Source organism: Poecilia latipinna, unplaced genomic scaffold (assembly GCF_001443285.1).
Source record: "Poecilia latipinna isolate Pla-1442-1.1 unplaced genomic scaffold, P_latipinna-1.0 Scaffold1208, whole genome shotgun sequence".
NCBI lineage: Eukaryota > Metazoa > Chordata > Actinopteri > Cyprinodontiformes > Poeciliidae > Poecilia > Poecilia latipinna.
In genome coordinates, this window is record NW_015113824.1 from 141,271 (window position 1) to 149,628 (window position 8,358).

Genomic DNA, 8,358 nt, shown 5'->3' on the forward strand with positions numbered 1-8,358 from the left:
AAAAGATATGTAGCTTTGAAATGTTAGCAATTAAAGGCAAAGCAAAGTTTACTTTATTATATATGCGGCTCTTATTTGCTTAGTAATTCTCAGTGGCTCTTGATTGAGTGAATGAATGAATAAAAAAATAGCTGCATTAACATCGAGAGAGAATATTTAACTTTTTATGTTCTTCTCACATTGTGCAGAACAAAGAGCACTGTTCCTTCATATCATTCACTTTACCAGAGGTTCCCTCAAGAGAACCCCTACCACCATGTGAGAACACTCTGTGCCTTATGGAGCAAGCCTGGGTTAGTAATTAAAGCCAAAATCCCTGAGTGACAGGCGTGTGTAGCTGAAACCACAGTCGCACTTAACACTGCTGCCCAGAGATGTTGAGTAGAGAGGAAATACTGTGTTCTCCATCCATGTGTGATTACCATGAGGTTTTATTTATGGTACCTTTAGATTTTCGCTATTCTTTGACAAGAATTCATTTTGTTGCAGCACAACTTTAGTAAATCTATGTTTCAAAACTTCTGTTTTTTTTCCAAGTGTTAGTTCATCTTAAATAATTTAACAATCCACAACATTTCATTTAAAAAAGGGGAGATTTTGAGCCAGCATCATCTGAAAGAGAAGACATACCAAAAGCAATAACAGCACAACACAACGGCAGAAATGGTGCAAAATAAAAAGAGTTTTACGTCTAAAAATGCCCCCTATGCACAATTACAGGAAGAAATCCCTTCATTATTTCCATTAATGAACTTATATGACCCCCAGTAGCAGCTCATAAATTAACAAGATTGAGATGAGTTTGCAACCAAAACTTGTCAATTTCTTCTTCAGGTGGTACAGGCTAAAATTATAGGACAAGTCTGACTGTGTCTTAAAATGATGTACAAAACATTCTGGATCAAACCATTTTTACTCTTCCACACCTTTGCGTCATTCTTTCAGTGAGCAGGCCATATCTAATCACTTTTTACATAAATAATTTACTAACACATTTGACAGGTAATTTGTGGATTATGGAAGACGAAGACAAAAAATAAAGTCAATAGACCAATGGAGTTTTGCCAGGGTCAATAGCCAACACGAAGCACTACTTTGTTGAGACTTAACAGGACAAAAATACAGGGTTTTCAAACTTTTTTTTATAAAAAAAAAAAAAAAAACTGAAAAGAGTTGCATGCATATTTGTTGTAATATTTAAAGCACATGGTGGAGACCAAATAAAGAAGCCAAACTTGTCAGGCCTGAATCTACAGTTTAAAGCCGAGTTACGTTGTAAAACATCCCAGGCTTTTAACATATCACAGAAAACTGTTCAGTCCATCATGAGAAAATGGAAAGAGTATGTCACAACTTCAAGCTTGCTGACATGGCTGTCCACCTAAACACACAGTCCAGGTAAGGAGAGCATCAATCAGCAATGCAGCCAAGAAGCTCGTGGTAACTCTGGAAGACCTGCAGAGATCCACAACTCGGCTGGAAAGTCTGTTGACAGGAAACCATTACTCGTGCTCTATGGAAAATCTGAGCTTTACTGAAGAGTGGCCTGAAGAGGTCATGAGTAGTCCCCCTTTGGAGTTTTCCATGAACAATGAAGGGAACACAACAATTAGAAGAGACCAAAACTGAACTTTTTGGGCTACATCAAAAACTGTAGGTGACTGAAAACAATCCCTGCACATCACCCAAACCACAATCGGTCACAAAAGACTCGTTTCACCTTATAGCAAGAAAACAGGATGAAACATACAGCCAAAGCCACAATGAAATTATTTTTATGAAGAATATTAATATGAGTGATCTCGTCCAAGTCCAAACTCGAGAATTTGCGACATGACTTGTTTTCCAAAGACAAATGGACTAAAACTTCAGATGTATGAAGACTTGCAGCTATAATTGCAGTGCAGTGAAAGGCAGCTCTACAGAGTATCTGTATGAAATAAGTTTTTTTTTTTTAAAAACAAGTTATATGAACACAAATTCATAACAATCATAAGACAATTATTGCTTGATCAATTTTTCAGCAGTTAGTACAAACATGCATGTCTGTGGATTCCCGTTTCTCTTTTGTAAGCCCTCAAACGTCCAAGGGCAAATGTGTAGTGACTGTCTCTAAACATTTTGGGTTAACTGGTACTTTAGACCTTCCTTTGTATAATTCCTGTTCTCTTAAATGTATTTAGTATTAGTTTACATCCCTTCTGTGTTTTGGAAAATCATTTATCTCAATCAGCAGCCCATTAATCTTACCAAGCACTCATCCACATAGCTACTTTTGCGCTCAGGCTTGTAACTATAAAGCCACAGGGGTCCAGTGTAACTCAAGTCACTTGTATGAGCCTTGAGGATAAAGTAGACTCATGGAGTCTACTTTCATAAACACAGAAGAGCCCATTTGCACGGGCCAGGTCAGTTAGTAGCAATCTAAATACTGAAAGATGAAACTTCCCTAAAATGTTGTTCTCTAAAACCTTTATGCATCAAAGTAGACACATTTTGCACTTAAGCTTTTGATTAGTATAAGCAGCAATAAGATTTCAAATGAGAGGTGGTTGAGTGCAATGATCTGGTTAAGTGATTAGAGTGAAAACGCACAGGCTTCTGTTCCTAAGATCTCATTCACATGCATGGGACTTTTCCCTGAAAAGACGTTTTGTCTTTCCACACAACAAACCGTTTTGAGTAACTGAAAACTGACATTTTAAAAACATACCAGAATGAAGACATTCGGAAGATCCATTGATAAGAGACATGCTTACACTACCTGTTTATTCAAGATTTTTATTTTTTTATTTTTTTTTACACCAGCTTCTACTTATTTTTCTTGTTTGTTTGTTTGTTTGTTTTTTCTTTTTGTTAAGTAAACCATTTTGAATTTTTATTTTAGGAGCAAAAGAAAAGTTGATTTTCCATGTCTTAAAGTAAAAAAAAGACAATTCCTAAGAAGGGAAGATGAGCATTTAGGGGTTTTGAAATAGAATATTAGTCACACAGCAACTTCAGACAAAATATGCTATCCCTCTTTAAGGTTTTGCTACATAGTATTACATTTGCACAGCATTGCACATTAGTACTGCATCCCAATATTCTATCCCTAATAAAACTGAGGATAAAAATATTCCTAAAATAGAATGTCGCCAAGAAATAAGACTATGTAATAATGTTAGAAACTGATTTTATTATAGGAAATAAAACAAGATTTAAAAAGCTATCCACTGGCTTCTCTGCAAGTGTGTAATTATGTACATCTGATGTGGTCACAAACACACTCTGATTACAGCACACCGGGCCTTAATTTTGCTCTAAAATTGATCATTTCAAATAAATAATGCCAAATTATTTTAGTGGTTTGTCTAGAAATGATGCAGTTTTAAAGTTTAGTTTGCTTTTTAGAGAGATGCCTCCAAAGTAGGCCTGGGTTGGTAGACTAGAGTTTGTTGTCCCCAAATTCTTTTCCGCAAACCAGTCTGTATACTCCCATCAACAAGTAGACAATAACAACCAACAACTAGGTAGACATTGACATACAGCACTAGACAAAACATAACACCACCGCACAAGTTTCAACATAAAATGATTTCTTTAGCACAAAATAAAATTACATGTTGTTGGAACTCATGTTAAGCAATGTTTTTGAAAGACTTGTATATGATGTTGGATGAAGGCAGGAAGTGGATTTTATGAAGTGTCTTACTGAAGGCGCTGTTGTTTTATAACAGTCTTATAAAGATTACACAAAAATATAATGCTCTTTTTATATAAAATATAACTATCTTTTATATGAAATAAACAGAATGAATAAAAAAATAAATGTATGCAACAATCTGTTTTGTTTTAAAATTGAAAATGAAAATTGCTCTAAGCTGTGAAAAATAATATTCTCTAACAGTTTTAATAATGTTATCTATATAAAATAGACTGGTCACTCCCACAATGTCTTTGACTGAGAGAATTTTAATGGATTTGGTACCAGGAACCAGTCCATGCCTGGTCTTAAAAATTGTATGCTTTATTCTATAATTGAGTAATTAGAAGTAACTAATTGCAATCAAACTTTCTTTCTAAGGATGGGGACAGATGCACACTGTTTTCATGCAATGCAAGATTTGAAAGGCTAATTTTACAGATTGGCCAAACCTCAACATTGCAAAAAAAACAACAAAAAAAAACACAGCTTTAATTCTTTCAAAGGTAGGTTATGCTAGCAATAAAATTTAAGGTGGCTATATAATATGTAAGGTGCTGAATGGTAAGTGGTGATGTTGGAGCATAAAGCAAAATGGTGAGAACTCTCAGAAAATGGCTGCTGTAGTGCTGTTATGAAAAAAAAAAAATCAAGGGCATATTTAAAATAAAGAAAAGCAATCCAGAACAAATATGAATGTAGACTTTAAGCTCTTTAATGGCCCTCATACCAAGATTTGGCCTCAGCTGGAGTTATGAGTAATATTGTCTGCAGGCACCTAGTTCATTTAAGAGACGAGTAATAAATGGCTGAGGGAAGAGGGGGCCGGGGGCCTGTCTGCAATTAAGTTTTTTATGGGTTACACACTTATCTGTTTTGTGGTTTGTTTGGGTTTTTTTTTTTTTTGGTTTTTTTTATTATTTTCATGTTCCTGAATGAAAATAAAATCGTAAATAATAAAAATTAGCCATTATTTTGTGATTGAGCATGAACACCACCTTCTCTGAAAACAAAAAAAAGCCTGCAGCATGTAACCAAATCCAGATTTTGGATAAAAAGTTTGAAGACATCAAAAAATGAAAGCTATGCATTCCATCTCTGACTTTCTAATTGACCAATAGTTCTCTTCAACAATAAAGAAGAAAAATACCCAACACATTTTAGCAGCTCCTAGCAGTGACACATTTAAAAAAAAATCATTTCTTCTCTTCCCCCTCTCATATTCATTCCCTAATCTCCTTCTTTTTTTTTGAAGTGATCATGTTTATTCCAGTGGTGCCTGTCCTAACCTTGGGAAAGAGCCCATTTCCTCCAGGTTCCAAGTTCTCCCACTGAGGGACAAAGTGTGTCCCTAAGTTCAAGCAGCACCCCAGGCAATAAGGACTGGTGAGTAGAACTGAGGTGGACCAGATCTAGAGACGGGCGATGCTAACCAGTGTGTGGGAGAAAACTGTGGGGTGACTGACCTCACAGGGAAATAAGAAAGGCTTGAGAAAATATACAAGAAACAAGAGGCAGATCACAATCGTCTTCAAGTCATGGTCCTTATAAAAATTGTCTGCATGACATCGAGAGGGCACATCATGGGTCAGTCGTTCAGCTTTAGGGGCTAGCGGCTGTTTTCCGTTCAAGCTTTCTGCTTTAGGTTAGAAGAAATGACAATTGTAGATCATGAAACATTAATAATCCCAACATTTTTATATTGGGATTATCAACATTAGTTCTTAAGAGGAAAAACATTTATAAGAATGTTTATGTTTCAGAAATACACAGATAATTACGTGCTAAATGGCTTGGTATTTCCGATAACAAGGTTAAGGTAATTGTATCGCCGCTATCAAACTACAAAAATGGCAGAACGGGGTGAAGTGGAAAGGTCTGCAACCCGAAGTGGGGCGGGGCGTGAAACGTCTCATTCACATTTAAAAAAACGGCGCCAAAATGAGTTGCTCTAAAAAGTGCCTCAGAACAGAGATAAACGAGGAGTCTGTGGACATGCAATAAGGAGAAATTCAGACCAAAGCATTGCAGTTTTACTTTATATAGACCGTAAGTGAACGACTTACATGTGAAAAGAAAGGATATGTCCACTTTAAATATTGTTTTGTTGTTTTTTAAGATATTAAACAAGTATTCCACATTCCAACCAATCTTTAAAAATACTTAATATTTTTCTGAAGGACAAACAGAACAACAAAATATGGCGGTAAATCACATAGTCAACTGATGATCCTTCATTACAGCCCTGTATGGATTTGTGTTCACATAGATAAACAAATATTGAAAATGTTAGGCTTTCTCTAAATGTGGTCTAATTAATTGGCCCAGAATGCTTCCTGAGTCTTCACTGAGCATGCTCACAGTATCCCAAAATGCATTTTAGCCAGTTTGAACAAGGCTAAAGGAAAAAAATGCATTTCTTTCAGGAGCATGTTACTTCTTGCATTCATTCCTAATAAAGTCCAACTAAACGATATATGACTTACTTGTCAAAATGTCAGAGATGTGTCAGGAAATTGTCTGGTCCTCCAAATTTGTCTTTATTCAGCCCAATTTCCTCTGTAGGTGAACAGCCACTGAGTGATCAGCCTCTCAGAAACTCCTATCCTTTTCAGACAAGGGAAATAACTTTACTTGAGAGCATCAGGAAGCAACAACACTCTTCAGTGTTGGTAGGTGTTACTAAGGTGTTGTTCTATTGTCTTAAATAAATTATTTTACATGTTTTGTTTTGTTTTTTCCTTTAAAGCTGATAGTTATTTTAGTTTGTTTTATCATATTTTAAAAGATGCCGGTCTCCTTTTATCTGAATCAGATGTCTTATTGAAATAAAATTATTATTACAAATCTGCCAGAGGTATGAATAAGTTTTGCCTCACGCTTGAAATAATTTCTAGTGTGCTGACATATTTTACACAACACAAACTCACAGCATGGAAAAAAAAAAAAAAACAGAAGACTATCTGGACAATTGGAGAGGAAGGAATTATTTTTATTACAAACCATCAGTAGAAGTTTTTCATAATACTGTAAATGTAGAGTCAAATATCGATGATGTGACAGGAAGTAGTGTCGTATGAAAGACAGATTTGCAACCCTGTTTATTAAGAAGGAGGCGCTACTTATGACCAACTGATTAGCAAAGCAGATTCCATCAAGTCTCCGGACACAGAATTATGAGGAGGACGGGGACTGAAAGACAATTTTTACCTCAGGACAAGATTAGACGGCAGTCAAATGGATGTTCCGCTGCTTCTAATGAAGCTCCTGCCTTGTATTAGCCTTGGGTGAAGGAAACAAAAAGGAAAGGGAAGGGCAGGAGGCTGCAGCATAGGGCCAAGAGGAGAGAGTTATCTCATGATAACTTAGTTAGCTGATAGTCTCCAGGGATACGAGAGGAGAGGGGTCAAGACCCCTACCAACGTCCCCCAAGTGACGAAAGCACATTGAAGTCAGCATTCCTGAGAAACTCAGAGACCTTCTTCCCCCGGAGAGATGGAGAGACGAGGGAAAAGCTAACGGGATGAGGGAAAAGGGAGCCTAAGAGAGAAAAGGAATGGCCCGACTTTGCATGTTCTTTCCATTTGTCTCCTTATGCTGAGCAGAAAAGACAGTGCTGCACATTTTTAAACACATCCCCATTTTTCAGCACTAATGTATTCACGGGCATTTTCAGCGACATGAACTCAAACTAACCTATTACTTTTTTATGAAATGTTTTTATTAAATCCCCCAAAATAGTCCAACTTCCCTACTTTTCCCCGCCTCCGTTTTGATCAGTCATTTCCAGCTCACTGGCTGCTGGCGCCTGCAGAAGTCTGAGGGGTAAGAGGAATTCTTACAAGATGTTTGGCAGTGAGCCGTTTTTCTAACAATGTCAGGTTTATCACTTACATACACATGCAAAAGCAATTTGCATAATCCCTGCCTTTACTAAACTGCTTAAAAGGAATATGTGCACACAGCTGAATATTTTGGCAGCCACGAGCTTCCGCTGAAAACCTTGAATGTAGGACACTGGCTATATTATACATACTCGTTACATTATTCATCAACTTTATTTTACATGCTCACTGAGTTGATATTGTACTTGAAGAGGCATGGGCAACTTAAAGTGACACTACACTTTTAGAGGTGTTACAGTTTCTTGCAGCTAAAAGAAAGGCAGCACATTTGTCAGCTCATTGTTTACTTTTGGCTTCATGTACCAGGAGGCCCATTAAAATGGGTCATAAGGTGCAAAACTTAAAATCAGTGGCATGGTATTGTCAACAGGTGGCGTTTCTGACATAAGAAGGCTGCCTGCAACAAAAAAGTTGAGATTGATGTTTACTGCATGTTTCTTATGTGTATGTTTTGCTTGTTCTTTTCTGACTTCAGTTATTGGATTTCATCACAGTTGGCTGAGGATTTTCTCTGTAGTTTCTCTGTAACTTCTTGTAGACACATGTTGCGTTTCTAAAAATGATTAGATTTTTTTTTTTTTTTTTTTTTTTTTTTTTTACATCCAAAGCGTACATCCAGGTGCCATATGGGTTAGGCTGTATTAGCTAACTAACTATCCTAATTATCACAAACAGAACTGACAAAAAAAAAAAAAAAAAAAAAAAAAAAAAAAAGAAAAAAAAGGGTATAAAATTTTTTAATTAAAACAAATTTTTTTTGTTTAAGAA